This window comes from Triticum dicoccoides, chromosome 4B (genome assembly GCF_002162155.2).
Source record: "Triticum dicoccoides isolate Atlit2015 ecotype Zavitan chromosome 4B, WEW_v2.0, whole genome shotgun sequence".
NCBI lineage: Eukaryota > Viridiplantae > Streptophyta > Magnoliopsida > Poales > Poaceae > Triticum > Triticum dicoccoides.
In genome coordinates, this window is record NC_041387.1 from 51,369,788 (window position 1) to 51,392,642 (window position 22,855).

The following is a 22,855-nucleotide window of genomic DNA, read 5'->3' on the forward strand; positions in this document are numbered from 1 at the left end:
CCCGACTGTGCCGACAAATCCCGATAGGAGCTGCACATATCTCGTTCTCAGGGCACAACGGATGAGTAATCCATACAACTAAAACCAACCCTGAAGTTTCTCGGAGGTGGCGCTGCAAAGGGCTCTAGTTTGGACCAACACTCAGAGGAGCAATGGCCGGGAGGGGTTAAAATAAAGATGACCCTCGGGTTAATTACTCTCAAGGGAAAGGTAATAGGTTGTTAGGCAAATGTAAAACCAATGTTGGGCCTTGCTGGAGGAGTTTTATTCAAAGCAAACTGTCAAGGGGTTCCCATATGCCCGGCCGCGTAAGGAACGCAAAATCAAGGAACATAACACTGGTATGACGGAAACTAAGGCGGCAAGAGTGGAACAAAACACCAGGCATAAGGCCGAGCCTTCCACCCTTTACCAAGTATATAGGTGCATTAATTAAATAAGAGATATTGTGATATCCCAACATAATCATGTCCATCATGGAGCAATCTTCGACTTCACCTGCAACTAACAACGCTATAAGAGGGGCTGAGCAAAGCGGTAATAGCCAAGCAATGGTTTGCTAGGAAGGGTGAAAAGGTTAGAGGCTGACATGGCAGTTTGGGAGGCTTGATAAACAAGTGATAGGTAGCACAACATAGCGATAGAACGAAGCAACTAGCATAGCAATGATAGTAGTGAGATCCAGGATAACGCTCATCTTGCCTGAGATCCCGCAAGGAAGAAGAACGAGTCCATGAAGAAGACAAACAGACGTAGTCGAATGAATCCTCACAACTCCGGAACGAAACCAAAGCTAACAAGAGAAGCAAACCGGAAAGAAGAAAACAACATGGTAAACACACAAGCATAATCATGGCATGATGCACAATCAAGTATGATGCATGTCCGGTTTAATGAGGCATGACATGGCAAAGTGCAACAAACAATACTACAAGTTAAATGGAGCTCAATATGCAACGAGTTGCATATTGACGAAACACCACATTCGAGTTATTTAGTTCGCTCTCGTTTAAGCTACTCAAAAAATATTAAATGTTGCTAACCATGGCAAGAGGTGGAACATAAGTAAACTAACTATTTAGGCAAGTTTAAATGAGGCTGCAAATAACAAACAACAATTTCGGAAAATCCTCATGTCCATATTTCGAATTTGGTACTGTTCTGCCCTAAAACATATTTTATTGTTGTTAAACAGGAAAATAAAGTGCACCATGTTAATCTATGCATTTTTTTCACCCCATTTACATATAAAGTTTATTTAAAACCGAGCTATGGTTATTTAGTTATGAAATAAATCATTTTAACATGGCATTTGAGCAAATTAATTCAAACAACACATTTAAACAATTTTAACGTGGGTGAAAGTTGCAAATTATGAAACTAGATGAAATCCTAAGCATTTAACATGTTAAAATCATTTTAATCCGATGCACCATTTGTGAGTTATTAAATGCATGATCTTGAGGAACTTTTCTACAAAACAGCATTCTCTGGAAATTAGACAAATTCGCAGCACACAGATAAAAACAACTATGGGTTGAAACTGAGCCAAACTAGGCTGGGGGAGCTCCTCACATTGGGCCTTGAGGCCGGTCGGTGGAGAGGGAGGCTGGAAGGGGCGCTGGGCCTTGGCGCGGTCAACGCGAGCGGGGCTTGGCGCTGGCGAAGCGGGCAAGCAGAGGCGGGACGAGGGGCTTGGCGCTGGCGACGGCTCCCTGGCGACGAGGTTCTGCAGAAGGGCAATAGCCATGGCAGGGACTTGAAGCGGGGCTTCCGGTGGGAGAGACTTGAGGTGCAGTGGTGGCGTGCTCGAGCAAAACCGGCGGGGACAGGGCACCGGAGAAGGAACGGCAATAGCTTGGCGACGCGAAGCAGAGGGCCGCGGGTGCTGGGACTTGGCGATGCAGAAGACCACGGCAGCGGCGGCTACTGGCGCGGTGGCGAGGAACAGAAGGCAGCGGCGATGAGAGGATGATGCTCCTACGGGTTTCCTAGAGAAGAGAGAGCAGGTGAGAGCGGGATCCAGACGGAACGGGAAAAGAGATGGGAAGGAGAAGCAGCGAGCGGGGCGGAGCCGTGACCGGAGTTGGAGACGAGGTGGAGCGGTGCTGGTCTCCGGCGAGGTTGCTGCAGAATCAGGCGGGAATGGCGTGAGGAGGCAAGCTCCAAATCCATGGCGGGGATGGTAGGCGTCGGGCAAAGGAGGAAGAGGCGAGGCCTTGGGCACGGGCGCGCTAGACCGCGGGCACAAGGAAGCTTCAGATCGGGAGCTCCTCTCCCGATCGGATTCGGAGGAGGAGGCACCGGCGAGGTGGATCGAGTGCGCGGGGGCGGGGAGGCGGAGCTCGGGCTCCTGTTTGTGGGTGGAGGAAAACAAGGAGAAGGGAATCCCGAGGAAGGTGGATCCTGGTCGGGGAAGGATCCCGAGGAACAGGGGGAGTGGGTGGCGGCGCGAGGAGGGGAATAGGGTTAGGCTAGGGTTTGATCTGATTTAGTAAGTAGGTGGTCTATATATATACGAAAAACGGATGATTTGGATCCTCCGATCGCGATCGGGCGGTCCGGAATAAATGGGTTAGGAAGTCCAAAAGAGAAAGCAAAGATAAATAGGGGATGTTTGGGGATGATTCGGACCCATTGGTGATGAATGAGCGGGTCGGGTTGGGGCAAGTTTTTGGATGCGCGCAAGAGGGGGTCGAGCAAAGTGTAGAGAGGGTCAAACGGTCAGACAAGAGGGAATCGGAAACACGGTTGGGCTCGGAACGTTCAACGAACGCAACAGAGAGAAACGAGGAGCGGCAACTATGAGCGGATGCAAACTTTAAGAAAACATGCACATGCAATGCGCATGGTGCTATGAGATGAGATGCATGATATGAACACAATGCAAAACAAAAGACAAAAACCCAACCACGGAGGAAATAACATAACACATATCCGGAAATGGCAAGAGTTGGAGTGACAATTATGGAAAGTTACATCCGGGGTGTTACAGTACCAAAGTCACCATGGTGACAGACGGAGCCACAGCTAGGTTGTGTCCCACAATGCGGCTCAACCGCTTCGGGACACACACACACACACACACACACACACACACACACACACACATTATTTTACATTTTTCCTTTTCAGGTTAACTTTGTTTAGGCCATCATTGGCCACTGGACCCATGAAGGAACGGACATACCAAGGAGGGAAGCAACGCGAACGCGCAAGGGGATCACTAGATATTCTCCTTAATGATCATCTTATCGTTCTCTGGATCCGCACGCAGCTCCCCCCTGGCCTCAGCAGGTTTCGAAGTCATATTTCTTTATCTCACTACTTGTACTTATACGTTTTGACGTATTATTCAATCACAATGAAAACAATCTGCGGTTCTATATGATGTTCACCTGCTGTTATTCTTTATTGCTACATCTTTGTCAATTTGCAACCATACATCCTGGTACGCCTCAATTCGCCAGGGGCTTCATTGTACCCCATAACACGGCAGGAAAGTCCGAACACCCTCGCCGTTGTTCGGCACCCCGAACTTATAGCATTATATGCATCGGCTCCGAATCATGTCTTGGGTCAATAGTTGGGTTGCCCGGCTCCTGTGCTTGCTACCCTACGTTCCGCTATGTCGGCTAGGGTAGTAAAGGGAGAACTACTGCGATTGTGTCCCGGTTCTTCCGGACAAGCACCTCAGTAGAGAAAGCCAAAAACTAACTAATGTGTCGTGCGATGGATCGGTTCTTATCCGATGCGGCGAGAGCTGGTTAGCTGTTCGAGAGGTCATAAAATCTTTAGCGATTTATTCCGCATTATGTGATAACTAATGTGTCGTGCGATGGATCGGTTCTTATCCGATCAGGTGTTTATAGAACCCCAAATTCGGTCTTCCGAACACTAGGGGCTGCGCGTACCTTTCTTTTGTCAAACTCCTATGGCTAAGTGAGGATGATAAAGCCTTATCGTCCGATTGTCTGGTTCATCGCGCTAAACACCTCCGTCAAGGACCCAAAACTGGGGTAAAGAGTGCTTAGATTTATCCCGAACACCCCCGTACTTCCTACGTGGGGGCAGAAGCCGACGACTGGCCAACCCTCAGAATTTATATAAAAACGGTCGCGCAGGAGGTAATAATTCAAATAAACAAGCACTACATTATATAACTACCTTGTTTCATATTACAAAGCAGGACAACATGAATATATTCATGGGAAAATAATGTCCTTGGCACATTGCTCCGCCACAAGGCGGGATCCCTCCAGGACACTCTCGTAATACAATTTGGGCTTGCGGTGATCCTTCCCTTAGGGTGGTCCTTCGGTCATCAGCTTTACAACATCCATCTTCGCCCAGTGCACCTTGGCACGGGCAAAAGCCATTCGCGCACCTTCAATACAGATCGACCGCTTGATGGCATCAAGCCGTGGGCAAGCACTAACCAGCCGCTTCAAGAGACCGAAGTAGCTGCTGGGAATCGCCTTGGCAGGCCATAGCCGGATAATCAAATCCTTCATGGCTAGTTAGGCTGCCCTATGCGGCTCGACCAGCTGTTTCAGCTGATCGATAAAGGGTGTTGGATGTTTTGGCACAAGATATTGCGACCAGAACAGCTTCTCCGTAGAGCTCCCTTCTTCGGCTCAGTAGAATTGTGCGACATCAGATATGCTGCACGGCAGATCCGCAAACACCCCTGGAGAACTCCGAATTCGGGTTAGTAACAGGAATCTTTCCTTCACATACTTGCTTTGCATAGAAAAATCCTTACGCGTCGTGATCTTTCTGGCCTCCTGGATTTCCTGGAGGGCGCCTTGGGATTCGCCCCGGGCATCATGTGTGGCTTGACGAGCCTTGGGGAGTTCAGATTCTTTATCCGTCAAACTCTGCTCCAAGGTCTCGCACTTCTTCACGACCTCTTGAAGCTCTTGTTGAACTTCAATGACCCTAGCCTCGTGCTTTTCACGAATGGCCTGCTCCTTGGCTGCCTTCTTCTCGGCCTCAGCCACTGCCTTCGTAAGAGCCTCGACTTCGGTCGTCGCTCCTGATACACATCATGACATTTTTTTCATCACGTTCAATCATTGATTTGTACTTAATACGAACAAGGTTTTGCATACCTTGGTTATCCTCCAACTGCTTCTTCACTTGGCCGAGCTCTTCTTCGGCCCGCTCCAGACACTGCTTCAGTCCAGAGACTTCCGCAATATGAGAGGTGGTAGTGAATAAAGACGCCTGCTTATTCAAAAAACAAAAAAAGGTATAGCATGGTAAGTCTCCTGCGAAAATATATTTGATCCTCTGTCCGTCTTTTCTTTTCGAACACTGAACAGTGCATCAGGGGCTACTATCTATACTATTACACTCTTCAAACCTCACCACTTACCTCAAAGCCTCTTAGAATGCTGGTGCAGGCTTCAGTCAGCCTGCTTTTGGCAGACTGAATCTTCTCAATCACCGCGCCCATAAGGACACAGTGTTCTTCAATGATGGAAGTGTTCTTCAGCGTTGCCGATAAGGTATCCGGCACTGATGTCTACTACACAACCTTCTTCTTGTAGACGTTGTTGGGCCTGCAAGTGCACAGGATTGTAGGACAGTAGCAAATTTCCCTCAAGTGGATGACCTAAGGTTTATCAATCCGTGGGAGGCGTAGGATGAATATGGTCTCTCTCAAACAACCCGCAACCAAATAACAAAGAGTCTCTTGTGTCCCCAACACACCCAATACAATGGTAAATTGTATAGGTGCACTAGTTCGGCGAAGATATGGTGATACAAGTGCAATATGGATGGTAGGTAAAGGTATTTGTAATCTGAAATTATAAAAACAGCAAGGTAGCAAGTGATAAAAGTGAGCGTAAACGGTATTGCAATGGTAGGAAACAAGGCCTAAGGTTTATACTTTCACTAGTGCAAGTTCTCTCAACAATAATAACATAGATAGATCATATAACAATCCCTAAACATGCAACAAAGAGTCACTCCAAAGCCACTAATAGCGGAGAACAAACGAAGAGATTATGGTAGGGTACAAAACCACCTCAAAGTTATTCTTTCGGATCAATCTATTCAAGAGTTTGTACTAGAATAACACCTTAAGATACAAATCAACCAAAACCCTAATGTCACCTAGATACTCCATTGTCACCTCAAGTATCCATGGGCATGATTATACAATATGCATCACACAATCTCAGATTCATCTATTCAACCAACACAAAGTACTTCAAAGAGTGCCCAAAAGTTTCTACCGGAGAGTCAAGACAAGAACGTGTGCCAACCCCTATGCATAGGTTCATGGACGGAACCCGCAAGTTGGTCACCAAAACATACATCAAGTGGCACATGATATCCCATTGTCACCACAAATAAGCACGGCAAGACATACATCAAGTGTTCTCAAATCATTAAAGACTCAATCCAATAAGATAACTTCGAAGGGAAAACTCAATTCATCACAAGAGAGTAGAGGGGGAGAAACATCATAAGATCCAACTACAATAGCAAAGCTCGGGATACATCAAGATCGTGCCATAGAGGGAACGCGAGAGAGAACATGAGAGAGAGAGAGAGATCAAACACATAGCTACTGGTACATACCCTCAGCCCCGAGGGTGAACTACTCCCTCCTCGTCATGGATAGCACCGGGATGATGAAGATGGCCACCGGTGATGGGATCCCCCTCCGGCAGGGTGCCGGGAAGGGCTCCCGAGAGGTTTCTGGTGGCTACAGAGGCTTGCAGCGGCGGAACTCCCGATCTATCTTGATTTTCGATGGTTTTAGGGTACGTAGGCTTATATAGGCGAAAGAAGTCGGTCGGGGGGTGCTCGAGGGGCCCACGATACAGGGGGGCGCGCCCAGTAGGGGGGCTATCTCCTGGCCTCCTCGAGGATCTTCTGATGTAAACTCCAAGTCTCCAGGATGATATTCTTCCCAAAAATAACGCTGCCGAAGGTTTCATTCCGTTTGGACTCCGTTTGATATTCCTTTTCTTCGAAATACTGAAACAAGCAATAAAACAGCAATATGGGCTGGGCCTCCGGTTAATAGGTTAGTCCCAAAAGTAATATAAAAGTGTATAATAAAGCCCATAATCATTCAAAACATATAATAAAATAGCATGAATGCTTCATAAATCATAGATATGTTGGAGACGTATCAGCATGCCCAAGCTTAATTCCTGCTCGTCCTTGAGTAGGTAAATGATAAAGAAAGAATTTATGAAGTGTGAATGCTAGTGGTGCACAATGTTGATCAATGATAATTTCAATCACCTTTACTAGCATCATTATATGTCATAACAGTAGTTCATCTCATAAAACTTTTCACGAACTAGTAACAAGCAATTCACATGTTAAAGCATAGACCATAAACTTTCTTGAAAACTAGCAAACTTCATTCTTAGTCATCAAACAATTGCAATTCATCTTACTTACAGGAAATATCTATGTCAGAGCTTTGATTTAGCAAACTTCACATACTCAACTATCATATAGTCTTCTACAATTGCTAACACTCACGCAATACTTGTGGTTATGAAGTTTTAATCAGACATAGAGAAAGATTGGGGCTTATAATGTTGCCTCCAAACGTATTCACCTTTGGGTGATGTCAACAATAATAGTTCATGCTAACATATATCCAATTGGATATATATATCAGGATCGCCATAACACAAAGTGCTTGCCAAAGGATAAAATGAAAAAAGGAAAGGTGAAGATCACCTTGACTCTTGCATAAAGTAAAAGACATAAAGTAAAAGATAGGCCCTTCGCAGAGGGAAGCAGAGGTTGTCATGCGCTTTTAGGGTTGGATACAAAAAATCTTAATGCGAAAGAACGTCGCTTTATATTGCCCCTTCTATATGGACCTTTATTATGCAGTCTGTCGCTTTTATTGCTTCCATAACAAGATCGTACACAACTTATTTTCTCCACACTAATAATTCATGCATATTTAGAGAGCAATTTTTATTGCTTGCACCGATGACAACTTACTTGAAGGATCTTACTCAATCCATAGGTAGATATGGTGGACTCTCATGGCAAAACTAGATTTAAGGATATTTGGAAGCACAAGTAGTATCTCTACTTGGTGCTAGGAATTTTGGCTAGCATGAGGGGGAAAGGCAAGCTCAACATGTTTGAATGATCCATGACAATATACTTTAACTGAGATGCGAGAAAACATAACCCATTACGTTGTCTTCCTTGTCCAACATCAACTCTTTAGCATGTCATACTTAATGAGTGCTCACAATTATAAAAGATGTCTATGATAGTATATTATATGTGAAATCTCTCTTCCTTCAATATTCTTTCATGAATTGTTCAAATGACTAATACAATGCTTGCTAACCGTCAATAAATTTACAACCTCTACTTCTTAGATGTGAAGTCATTACTCCCCATGGAGTAAGCAAATGAAACATACATAATTTCAGATTTATGACATTCAACTCATTCAACCATTCATAGGATATAAGTGAAGCACACGAGTAAATGAAAAACTACTCAAAAAGATATAAGTGAAGACCAATGAGTAGCTAAATAATTATGCAACTATGTGAAGACTCTCTCCCATTTAAGAATTTCAGATCTTGGTATTTTATTCAAACAGCAAGCAAAGCAAAACAAAATGACATTGCAAGGATAGCACGACTCATGTGAAGAAGCAAAAACTTAGGCTCAACCAATACTAACCGATAGTTGTTGAAGAAGAAAGGTGGGATGCCTACCGGGGCATCCCCAAGCTTAGATGCTTGAGAATTCTTGAAATATTATCTTGGGATGCCTTGGGAATCCCCAAGCTTGAGCTTTTATGTCTCCTTAATTCCTCTCATATCAAGGTTTCTCTATTTCTTATCAAAAGCTTCATTCACAACAAACTCAACAAGAACTCGTGAGATAGGTTAGTATAAACCAATGCAAAACCTTATCATTTTCTACTGTAAAAAATTACTAACATTATTATTCAACATTTAATACTAAATGTCTCGGCATATTTAATACTCCTACCCTAAAATACAATCATCAAACAAGCAAGCATATGCAAACAATGCAAACATAACAACAATCTGCCAAAATAGTATAGTCTGTAAAGAATGCAAGATTCATCATACTTACCTAACTCCAAAAATTATAAGAAAAATACTGCTCTGTAGAAGATTTATCAGAGCTCCATATGCAGAAGGATTCAACATTATACCATTCTCTGACTTTTCTAGGGAATTTTTGCAACAGCGGTAAACTTTCTGTTTTCAAACAGCAACATGTATACTAGCAAAATAAGCATGGCAAAGGCTATCCTTGACATTTTTATTGAAAATATAAATGCAAAACATTATTCTAACTAACATAAAGCAAAAACTAACAAAAGAAAATGACGCTCCAAGCAAAACACATATCATGTGGTGAATAAAAATATAGCTCCAAGTAAAGTTACCGATGAACAAAGACGAAAGAGGGGATGCCTTCCGGGGCATCCCCAAGCTTAGGCTCTTGGTTGCCCTTGAATATTACCTTGGGGTGCCTTGTGAATCCCCAAGCTTAGGCTCTTACCACTCCTTATTCCATAGTCCATCGAATCTTTTACCCAAAACTTGAAAACTTCAACCACACAAAACTCAAGACAAAACTCGTAAGCTCCGTTAGTAAAAGAAAACAAACCATCACTTTAAGGTACTGTAATGAACTCATTCTAAATTAATATTGGTGTTAAACCTACTGTATTCCAACTTTTCTATGGTTCATACCCTTACATACTAGCCATAGATTCATCAAAATAAGCAACCAACACAATGAAAGCAGAATCTGTCAAAAACAAAACAGTCTGTAGTAATATGTATCAAACGTATAATTATGGAACCCCAAAAATTATGAATTAAACTGATGGACCTGAGGAATTTATCTATTAATCATCTGCAAAAATAATCAACCTAAAATCACTCTCCTGTAAAAAAATGGCAGCTAATCTCGTGAGCGCTAAAGTTTCTATTTTTTTACAGCATGATCATAAAGACTTCACCCAAGTCTTCCCAAAGGTTCTACTTGGCACTTTATTGAAACAAAAGATATAAAACATGATTACTACAGTAGCATAATCATGTGGACACACAAAAATAGTAAGGATAAATATTGGGTTGTCTCCCAACAAGCGCTTTTCTTTAATGCCTTTCTAGCTAGGCATGATGATGACAATGATGCTCACATAAAAGATAAGAATTGAAAAAAAGAGCATCATGAAGAATATGACTAGGACATTTAAGTCTAACCCACTTCCTATGCATAGGGATTTTTTTAGCAAACAACTTATGGGAACAATAATCAACTAGCATAGGAAGGTAAAACAAGCATAACTTCAAGATTTTAAGCACATAGGGAGGAAACTTGATATTATTGCAATTCCTACAAGCATATATTCCTCCCTCATAATAATTTTCAGTAGCTTCATGAATGAATTCAACAATATAACCAGCACCTAGAGCATTCTTTTCATGATCTATAAGCATAGAAAATTTATTACTCTCCACATAAGCAAAATTCTTCTCATTCGGAATGGTGGGAGCAAAGTCAACAAAATTACTATCATGTGAAGCATAATCCAATTGAAAACTAAAATCATGATGACAAGTTTCATGGTTATTTTTATTCTTTATAGCAAGTCATCACAATAATCATCATAAATAGCAACTTTGTTCTCATAATCAATTGGAACCTCTTCCGAAATAGTGGAATCATCGTTAAATAAAGTTGACACTCTTCCAAATCCACTTTCATATTCATCACAATAAGATTCAATATCCTCCAAAATAGTGGGATCAATACTACCTAAAGTTGACACTCTTCCAAACCCACTTTCATCAATATAATCATCATAAATAGGAGGCATGCTTTCATTATAATAAATATTCTCATCAAAACATGGGGAACAAAAAATATCATATTCATCAAACATAGCTTCCCCAAGCTTGTGGCTTTGCATATCATTAGCATCATGGATATTCAAGGAATTCATGCTAACAACATTGCAATCATGTTCATCATTCACATATTTCATGCCAAGCATTCTATATAATTCTTCTTCTAGCACTTGAGCACAATTTTCCTTTCCATCATTCTCACGAAAGATATTAAAAAGATGAAGTGTATGAGGCAAACTCAATTCCATTTTTTGTAGTTTTCTTTTATAGATTAAACTAGTGATAAAACAAGAAACAAAAAGATTCAATTGCAAGATCTAAAGATATACCTTCAAGCACTCACCTCCCCGGGAACGGCGCCAGAAAAGAGCTTAGTTGACAGGTGTGAGTGCCGTTTACCTAGCCTCCCCGGCAACGGAGCCAGAAAAGAGCTTGATGTCTACTACACAACCTTCTTCTTGTAGACGTTGTTGGGCCTGCAAGTGCAAAGGTTTGTAGGACAGTAGCAAATTTCCCTCAAGTGGATGACCTAAGGTTTATCAATCCGTGGGAGGCGTGGGATGAAGATGGTCTCTCTCAAACAACCCTGCAACCAAATAACAAAGAGTCTCTTGTGTCCCCAACACACCCAATATTATGGTAAATTGTATAGGTGCACTAGTTCAGCGAAGAGATGGTGATACAAGTGCAATATGGATGGTAGATAAAGGTATTTGTAATCTGAAATTATAAAAACAGCAAGGTAGCAAGTGATAAAAGTGAGCGTAAACGGTATTGCAATGGTAGGAAACAAGGCCTAAGGTTCATACTTTCACTAGTGCAAGTTCTCTCAACAATAATAACATATATAGATCATATAACAATCCCTCAACATGCAACAAAGAGTCACTCCAAAGCCACTAATAGCGGAGAACAAATGAAGAGATTATGGTAGGGTACGAAACCACCTCAAAGTTATTCTTTCGGATCAATCTATTCAAGAGTTCGTACTAGAATAACACCTTAAGATACAAATAAACCAAAACCCTAATGTCACCAAGATACTCCATTGTCACCTCAAGTATCCGTGGGCATGATTATACGATATGCATCACACAATCTCAGATTCATCTATTCAACCAACACAAAGTACTTCAAAGAGTGCCCCAAAGTTTCTACCGGAGAGTCAAGACAAGAACGTGTGCCAACCCCTATGCATAGGTTCATGGGCGGAACCCGCAAGTTGGTCACCAAAACATACATCAAGTGGCACATGATATTCCATTGTCACCACTGATAAGCATGGCAAGACATACATCAAGTGTTCTCAAATCATTAAAGACTCAATCCGATAAGATAACTTCAAAGGGAAAACTCAATTCATCACAAGAGAGTAGAGGGGGAGAAACATCATAAGATCCAACTACAATAGAAAAGCTCGGGATACATCAAGATCGTGCCATAGAGGGAACACGAGAGAGAACATGAGAGAGAGAGAGAGAGATCAAACACATAGCTACTGGTACATACCCTCAGCCCCGAGGGTGAACTACTCCCTCCTCGTCATGGATAGCACCGGGATGATGAAGATGGCCACCGGTGATGGGATCCCCCTCCGGCAGGGTGCCGGGAATGACTCCCGAGAGGTTTCTGGTGGCTACAGAGGCTTGTGGCGGCGGAACTCCCGATCTATCTTGATTTTCGATTGTTTTAGGGTACGTAGGCTTATATAGGCGAAAGAAGTCGGTCGGTGGGTGCTCGAGGGGCCCACGAGACAAGGGGCCACGCCCAGTAGGGGGGGCGCCCCCCCTATCTCCTGGCCTCCTCGAGGATCTTCTGACGTAAACTCCAAGTCTCCAGGATGATATTCTTCCCAAAAATAACGCTGCCGAAGGTTTCATTCTGTTTGGACTCCGTTTGATATTCCTTTTCTTCGAAATACTAAAACAGGCAATAAAACAGCAATATGGGCTAGGCCTCTGGTTAATAGGTTAGTCCCAAAAGTAATATAAAAGTGTATAATAAAGCCCATAATCATTCAAAACAGATAATAAAATAACATGAATGCTTCATAAATTATAGATACGTTGGAGACATATCAGGCAGCTCTGGCTGGACAGAGGTTGCCCGCCTGAATCCGGAGCCGTATTGGTCTCCGGAATGGTATCCGGCTGGGGGCCGAATTCAAGATGACCCCGCCGTCAGTGTCCGTGGGGGTCTGCTCCCCCATGTGTCCGGCTGCCGAGGTTTGACCCTCTGGCACCGCCTTGATGGTCCCCCGAGCTTCTCCTTGGCCTGGGCCCCTATGGGACGACACCTCGGTGTTGTCCATGTGTTTGGGGGAGGAGGCCATCGGGGGAGTCCCGCTGTCCATCGCGTCCAAGCCGAAATCCTCCAATGAAGATTGCTCGACGTGGGACCTGTCCGGAGTGCAAAATGCATAGCTCAATATGTTAACGCTATGCAATAGTGAGTATGGATATACGGATGTGTTCGGGTTTTTATGTACTCATGATTTGGCCAGGGGCTTGACCCTGGGACCACTCTGGGCTGTTGTCAGTGGCGGTGGTGAATTCGTCCGGAAGGGAGGCTTTCCCCTTCTTAGACGATTCGGCCTCCAAATGTGTGGATGTCGTCCTCTTCTTTCTCCCCTCGCCGGGGAGGATTGGCTTTCCTTTTCTTCCTCCTCTTCCTTGTCCTCTTCGGAGGGGGAGCGGGCCTCAGAGTTTTCGGACACCATGTCCGAAGCACCCTTGCAACGAAGGCCGCCCCTGGTATCTTTGGCCTCCTTCTTGGCCTTCTTCTTCGGCGCCTTGTAAGGCGTCGGGACTAGCATCTTCATCAGAAGTGGGCCGGCTTGTTCTTCTGGCAGCGGGGCTTGAAAGTAGATCCGCTCTGCCTTATTCTACCAGCCCTAGGAGAATTGTTGGAAAATACATTAGGTGTTTCCCTCAGAGTATGCAAATAAAGCATACACCTTGCCAACATACGAAAAACTTACCGAACTTGCGGGACGGGACAATTTGTACCCGTAGTCCTCGGCCGAGTCCGGCCATGATTTGCCGGACTTGAAGAGCACCTTCGAGATGTCTTCATACATTGTGCCAAAGAACTCCAACAGGGTCTGGTGCTTGGCCGGGTCGAATTCCCACAAATTGCAAGCTCTGCATTGGCATGGGAGAATCCGGCGAACTAACATCACTTGGAATATGTCAATGAGCTTGATGTTCTTGTCTCCCATGCTCTTGACACGCGCCTGGAGCATCGTCAGCTCGTCTGACAAAGACCAGTCTAGGCCCTTCGTGGGTGTCGGTGTCAAAACCGGCAGATCTCGGGTAGGGGGTCCCAAGCAGTGCGTCTTAGGATCAATGGTAACAGAAGGCAAAGGGACACAATGTTTACCCAGGTTCGGGCCCTCTCGATGGAGGTAAAACCCTACTCCTGCTTGATTAATATTGATGATATGGGTAGTACAAGAGTAGATCTACCACGAGATCGGAGTGGCTAAACCCTAGAAGCTAGCCTATGGTATGCTTGTTGTTTTTTCTCTCTATCGACTAGCCTGGCCTTGGTTTATATAATGCACCGGAGGCCTAGGATAACATGAGTCCTAGCCGAATACGCCGGTGGGGGAGGAGTCGTTGTCTTGATCGCCAAGTCTTGTGGATTCTTCCTTGTATGCGGCAGCTGTCCGGACTGGCCCATGAGTATACGGCCATGGGGGTCCTCGGCCCAATCCAACCGATCGGGAGACGACGCGTTGAGTACCCCCTAGTCCAGGACACCGTCAGTAGCCCCCTGAACCGGTCTTCAAGTTAGGGACGCTCCTCGATTCTTCCGAACTGTTCTTCATCTTCGGTTGCCGGTCTTGAAAACTGGTTCAACAAATCTTCTCATCTTCTATCTTAAGGATCACCGAAATGCATTCGATGAGTCGGGTATCTGAGGGGGCCCCTTTAAGTTTCCGGCCTTTATCAATGCCTTGTTATTTTTATGCCACACCTCGGGTTTGAAGTTTTTCCCGGGAGGCAGTGTCCTCTTGCATCCGAGCTATAACGCCGGACTGCATTCAAGGTATCTCTTGCAGCCGAGCACCAATGCCGGACTGCTTTCGAGCTCCAACGCCGAAATGTATCTGAACTCCAACGCCGGACTGCGTCCAAGCTCCAACGCCGGACTATATCCAAGATGTCATAGATCATCTTGGTCCAAAAAAGTTGAAGGAGTTTAGCCGAGCTTAATGCCGAAAATGCCCTCTAAGGAGCCAGCCACTTGCTTCCGAGCTGAATGCCGAACTGCTTCCGAGGTGGTTAAGCACCTCGGTCATGGGCTGATTTTTGGTCAATGTTTTTTTTATTGATGCAATTTATTCTCTGACGAGATATATAGCCAGTAGCCCTCAAGGTGTGTATTTGTCTAAAACCCGAGATGCACCTGAAGGATGACATAAGACCGCTGATCCCAGTAACCGCTGAGACTCAGGTTGATTTGCAAAATCGGCCTGAGGATCAAGTCCTAGCTCGGCAGAATACTTCGGAACACAAAAAGCGGCGTGCTCAGTCCTCGAGACTCAGGTTGGGTCGGCCGACCAACCTGAGGATCAAAATCTCCTCGGAAATTGTATTGCACTTAAAATTTTCTGCATAGAATAGGCAATGCAGTAGCCCCCGAGACACTGGTCGGGTGGCAACACCAGATCAGGGGATCGATGTGCCCCTTTAATATTTGTAAATAATAAGCCCGAAGCCCAGTAGCCCCCGAGCCTTAATGCGGGCACGGGAGGGCGATTTAAGGATCGATATCCATAGTAAAATCACAAATTATGTGTAATGACTCTATGTATCCAAGTACTTTACGTCATTAATGCTCGGATCCGCATTGTACAAAACTTTGTTGACCGACCATCGGCTTCCATCTCCTCGGCCAATAGCTGAGGAGTGTTTGTCCTACTTTATAAAGCCTTTATGAGGGCAAAGATTTACGACAAACAAGGCAATCTGGCCATACGGTTTTATAAACAAAGGTACGTAGAGAGATATATTATATTACTGTTTAACAGAAGAAATGTCTTCCAAAGAAAATAGTCCTGCTATCGGTTCCTTTCTTTGGGTTGTCATGCTAAGCATGGTCATGAAACCTCAGCTCCAATGTAAGAGCAAAAGATCGAGGATTTAGTTTGGGAGGCCAGTTAATAGCCCCCGGTAGTGTTCAGCGATAGTCGAGGTCAAGCCGGAAACACTTCGGCCAATTGCATGAATGGTCCGTCATTTAATAGTCATTGGATCGCTGACCGGTTTACACCTATTGTGACAGTCAGTTTTCGGCTTTCTCCACTGAGGTGCTTAACCATGCGAGCTGGAAGCACAACCGCAGTGGTTCTCCCTTTGCACACCTATCCAAACAAAGCGGAACGTAGGAGGCAAGCGCGGGAGCCGGGCAACCCAACTATTGACCGAAGACACAATTCGAAACTGATGCATATATAGCAATATCCGAGAATGTTTTTGCCGAATCTCTAAAGGTGTCCGGCGTTGCACTGCGAGACTTGTGCTGAAAACACACAAATAGTTAAAAAGTGCCGAAAGCTTGGAAAACCAAAAAACATTAGTAAAAACATGACGTCCGAACAAGATCAAGTGTTCGGTGCCAATCCGAAAATTGGACTTTAGAAAAAAAAAGTGCTTCTGCCGTGCTTTAACATGACACATCCTATCTCAAGACTTCAAGCAGGTCAGCCTACGGCTTTAGTCTCCCATCCCGAAGGCGGAGTACTTCTCATTAGGCCAGTTTAGAAAACTAAACTCTAGCGGTTTTGAGAGAGAAATTAGGCTCCCTGGCTAGTGACCGCACACTCGTGTCGAGAAAAGGAGTGATAAATAATAAAAACTTTGCAACGACTAAGAAGAAAAACACTTAGTATGAAACGGCTCAAATAAACATAAGAGCCCCCAAGCGACTTGGGTAAAAGTTGACTATATAATGCAAGGTGACATGTAGAATGCCTTCTAGGCGGATTGTAGATCGTTTGTCATAGCGGACCTTTTTGCTTCAACCTCTGGACCCAATAGTCCGGAGTGTGTCCGAATACCCTTGCGGTTATAAAAACCGGGGCATGCGTGGAGACCAGGCATAGGGGTCATTAGTGCTTTATCAGACAAGTGCCCAACTAGTTATGTTATATTACATGGTTAGTAAGAAACATCTTCCAGGGAGAATAGTTCCGTTAGGGGTTCCTTTCCCTGGGAGGCATGCCCTAAAGTGCATGTCCGGACTGCGAAAAGAGCAGAAAAACATCTGGGGGCAGGTAAATAAATAGGTAAGAAATCATCTTTTAGTTCACCGAACGAGTATTCCCTTAAGAACGCTAGCTTTAGGCTTCACCCAGTCTGAGGTACACATCCGGCTGACCCGGCAGTAACAATCGCAGAGGTGCTCCCTTTACCACCTAGCCGAACAATCGGGAACGTAGGGGTAAGCACATGAGCCAGGCAACCCATCTTGGCCAAAACTTAAGTCATATCGATGCATATAATGGTGAATAAAAGGTACATGCGGAAGTGTGACACATGTGTTGGGCATAAAGCCCGTATTAATAAGCTTCTGTTAAAGAAGCCCCCAGGTATAATGAGCGCGGGTAGCGCGTCAAGTATGTGCGAACAAAGTTTGGACAAGGAAAAATTTTACAAGCAACTTTTTTTACAAAAAAGTATAATGCTTGGCCGAGCCGAACATAAGTTAAAAATTTAAAACTTTGAGCATGAAGACAACTTAGCTGGTTAATGTGTTCGGTATTGATGACGCGGTCCGAGCTTGATGCGGGACAAGGTTCAATCCCCGAGCCGGTCCCGAGGTGGCGGAGCAAAGAGCTCGGCACTCCGAAGTGGTGACATAGCACGGTCAATGCAAGACGGCAGGGTGATGCCGAAGTCCCCGGTATGGGGTAATGAAGTGTTGACGAAGCCCCCCATCCAGCCGAGGTGACGCCAAAGGATATAGTCCGGCTGGATCATTTTCCTGTGCACAAAAAATAGTGCAAACCGTAGATAATAGTAATAAAAATAAAAATAAAAATAAATTCGTTGCATAACAAATAATTTATGCAAAGTGAGTAATAAAAGAAATATGGCCTCGCGCCGAAGTCAATGTCGATGCAGGGCGGCGGCATGATGCGGTAAAGGCATGGCAAGGCCTGAATTCACAGGTCGGTTCGAGTTCTGGATGCGGCATTCGCCGGACTATGTACGGAAACTGACCGAACCACCATGCGACTGTCGTTTATGCGGCCACCATTTGATAGACCTGGTTATAGATGATGGAACAAAGCAGAGTAATAATTCCTTGGGAAAAATAAACCTGAACAAGCAAAAATTGCTGAGATTAATAGCACCTGGTTTATTTGTTGTAGCGGTTCGAAGAAAGGTTACTCCCAGAATTGGGACTCGATCCGCACACTCATTGCCTGATGGGTGATGAAGAGAAGGCATGACGATGCTGGCAAAGGTTGGCTCGCCGGGGCAAAGCCCTCGGTCCAGCTAACATGACGGAGCTGGTCGGCTAGTGACGCCGAAGTGTCCGGAGTAGGTTGATGAAGAGATGGAAAAGCCCCCAGTCCAGGCGAGGAGACGGAGCAGGTCGGTGAGGAGATGTGTCAGCCGAGGTGTTGAAGTAGTTCGGCGTGATGGACACCGGCTCGATGAAGCAATAGTGCGGCCCTGCCGATGCAGGTCGTGACGTGGTCGATGCCGGCTTGATGAAGCGACCGTGCGGCGATGCCGGTATGCCCGCTCCGTGTAATCCATGGGGCGGCGATGTTGGTGATGATTTATCCTTCGCGATGCCGGACTCTTGCTCGGCTTACTGAGTTGATGATCCGAAGAAGTTGAGCTCGGCTCAACAAAGCGACGACGTGTTTAATGCAGGTCGACCGCCGTGGAGTGAGGTTGTCGGGCTGGTTTGACACCGGCGCAACGGTGAAGTTCGTATTTTAAGAATACTTTTAATACTACTGGGATGTGTTTGAGAATAAAACACAACACCCCATACGAAAACTTCCGTCAAAAAGGATGTCCGAGATCCCGATCATAAAGAAGATGAATTCGGGTCGGATTCGTTCTCGTGCAGAAAACAGATCCGAAAAGTGATGCACTAATCGGAAGTTTCCCGGAGTTTGGACGGTCGGATCGAGCTGAATTTTTGGCAGGTGGTAGATATGGGAATTCCGCAGCAAATCAACGGTTGGATCTTCCAAAGGACATCCGAGCTAGATGCTGGATACCACGCTCTAAACTCGTCCGGATTCTCGTCCAGATTTAACACGGCTCCGGTATATCGGAGATTGCCGGAGATTGCTCCATCGGAACTCGACGAAATTTTTGCAGGGTTGTTGTAGACTTAATTCTGCATAATTCCACTGGAGTAATCGTTTAGGCGACACTCGAGGAGGCGGTGGCGGCAGATACAAGTTTGCTGTCCAGAAAAACAGCACAGTCGCCTGAGGGCAATGTTGACGTAGAGCCCCCGAGCTCCATGGATGACTCCTCCATGATTTTGATAGAGATCGGAGTTGGTGTTGATGAAGGCCCTCATCCGAACATGACGATCGGAGGTAGGGCGCAGTCCTCGGTCAAGCCAAGGTGACCAGCCGAGCTGGTGACGAAGAAGTCGATGTCGCAGTTGACCTGCAGTCGAGCCATTGATCCTTTCGCCGATCACACAGCGGAACTCTCAATGAAAGCACCAATGTCGGTGTCAAAACTGGCAGATCTCGGGTAGGGGGTCCCAAGCAGTGCGTCTTAGGATCAATGGTAACAGGAGGCAAAGGGACACAATGTTTACCCAGGTTCGGCCCTCTCGATGGAGGTAAAACCCTACTCCTGCTTGATTAATATTGATGATATGGGTAGTACAAGAGTAGATCTACCACGAGATCGGAGTGACTAAACCCTAGAAGCTAGCCTATGGTATGATTGTTGTTTTTTCTCTCTATCAACTAGCCTGGCCTCGGTTTATATAATGCACCAGAGGCCTAGGATAACATGAGTCCTAGCCGAATACGCCGGTGGGGGAGGAGTCGTTGTCTTGATCGCCAAGTCTTGTGGATTCTTCCTTGTATGCGGCAGCTGTCCGGACTGGCCCATGAGTATACGGCCATGGGGGTCCTCGACCCAATCCAACCGATCGGGAGACGACGCGTTGAGTACCCCCTAGTCCAGGACACCGTCAGCGGGCCAAGACATAAGCCGCAATGGGGCTCCGGATCGGCATTCAGGAGCTGTGGCCCATTTGGTGCCGCGTGGCTCAATGACATAAAACCACTATTTGTTGCCATCATTTGACAAACTCATTGAAAGTACCTGATGGCCATTTGATGTTGGGCATCTTGCTCACCATGGCGCCTCCGCACTCGGCGTGCTCGCCGCCTACCACCTTCGGCTTCACATTGAAAATCTTGAGCCACAGTCTGAAGTGTGGAGGGACGCGGAGGAAGGCCTCGCACACGATGATGAATGTCGAGATGTTGAGGAAAGATTTGGGGGATAGATCATGGAAATCGATCCCGTAATAATACATAAGGCCGCGAACAAATGGGTGGAGGGGAAACCCCAGCCCGCGGACGAAGTGAGGGAGGAATACAACCCTCTCGTGGGGTTCTGGAGTGGGGACGATCTGCCCCGCCAACAGAAGACAATGTGCGATCTTCTTAGTCAGATACCCGGCCACCCGAAGTTTCTTGATATCCTTCTCCTGGACAGAAGAGGCCATCCACTTGCCTCCAGCTCTGGATCCAGACATTTTTGGAATGCTTTTGTGGGCGGAGAAGGCGAAAGCTTGGGCGTTAGAGCTCAAGAGGAAGGATAAGCAGAGGAAGGAGGAGGCGTGGCTGAAAAGGGGGAGTCCTTATCCCTTATAAAGGCAGCAGAAATCATGCGCCTCCCCACTCGCCCTAAAACTCACTTATTCCCCAAGCGCCGTGCTTATGGCACGATTAGGTTACCCACGCCCGTATTGATGAGAATCCCATAATAAGGGGACCTGATCTCTGCTTAGACAAGACGTGCTGATAAAACCGCCTCGCGAAACGTGTAGTAGCAGGTTGAAAAAATAGTTCGAATAAAAATAGGGCCGCGGTGTGGTGTCACACTATGAAGAAGTTGTTAGCAGATTAGACTCGTGGAATATTGTTCTCTCTATGGTGGTATGTGGAATTTGTTTTGCAGAGCCGGACACGATTCTTGTGTTCAAGATCTACTTCGGAGTATTCGGAGAAGGAACCCGCCTTGCAATGCCAAAGACAATTGCTACCTCTTGAGCATTGCGTTGGATTTCCTCGAAGAGGAGAGGATGATGCAGTAAAGTAGCGTAAGTATTTCCCTCAGTTTTTGAGAACCAAGGTATCAATCCAGTAGGAGATCACGCACGAGTCCCTCGTACCTACACAAAACGATAGCTACTCGCAACCAACGCGATTAGGGGTTGTCAATCCCTTCCCGGTCACTTACGAGGGTGAGATTTGATAGAGATGATAAATAATATTTTTGGTATTTTTGATATAGAGATGCAAATTAAAAAGTAAAAGGCAAAGTAAAAACAAAGCAAGTAATAAAGTAATGGAGATTGATATGATGAGAATAGACCCGGGGGCCATAGGTTTCACTAGTGGCTTCTCTCAAGAGCATAAGTATTCTACGGTGGGTGAACAAATTACTGTTGAGCAATTGATAGAAAAGTGAATAATTATGAGATTATCTAGGTATGACCATGTATATAGGCATCACGTCCAAAACAAGTAGATCGAAACGATTCTGCATCTATTACTATTACTCCACTCATCGACCGCTATCCAGCATGCATCTAGAGTATTAAGTTAAGAACAGAGTAACGCCTTAAGCAAGATGACATGATGTAGAGGGATAAATTCACGCAATATGATAAAAAACCCATCTTGTTATCCTCGATGGCAACAATACAATACGTGCCTTGCAACCCTTTCTGTCACTGGGTAAGGACACCGCAAGATTGAACCCAAAGCTAAACACTTCTCCCATTGCAAGAACTACCAATCTAGTTGGCCAAACCAAACGGATAATTCAAAGAGACTTGCAATGATAACTCAATCATACATAAAAGAATTCAGAGAAGAATCAAATATTGTTCATAGATAAGCCGGATCATAAACCCACAATTCATCGGTCTCAACAAACACACCGCAAAAAAGAAGATTACATCGAATAGATCTCCACAAGAGAGGGGGAGAACATTGTATTGAGATCCAAAAAGAGAGAAGAAGCCATCTAGCTACTAGCTATGGACCTGAAGGTCTGAAGTAAACTACTCACACTTCATCGGAGAGGCTATGGTGTTGATGTAGAAGCCCTCCGTGGTAGATGCCCTCTCCGGCGGAGCTCCGGAACAGGCCCCAAGATGGGATCTCGTGGATACAGAAAGTTGCGATGGTGGAATTAGGTTTTTGGCTCCGTGTTTGATCTGACGGAGGTACGTAGGTATATATAGGAGGAAGGAGTATGTCGGTGGAGCAACAGGGGGCCCACGAGGCAGGGGGGCGTGCCCTCCACCCTCGTGACCTCCACGGCTGTTCCTTGGAGCAGGGTCCAAGTCTTCCGGATCATGTTCGGTGACGAAATCACGTTCCCGAAGGTTTTATTCTGTTTGGACTCCGTTTGATATTCTGTTTCTTCGAAATACTGAAATAGGCAAAAAAGAGCAATTCTGGGCTGGGCCTCCGGTTAATAGGTTAGTCCCAAAAATAATATTAAAGTGGAAAATAAAGCCCAATACAGTCCAAAACAGTAGATAAAGTAGCATGGAGCAATCAAAAATTATAGATACTTTGGAGACGTATCAAGCATCCCCAAGCTTAATTCCTGTTCGTCCTCGAGTAGGTAAATGATAAAAAAGAATTTTTGATGCGGAGTGATACTTTGGTATAATTTCAATGT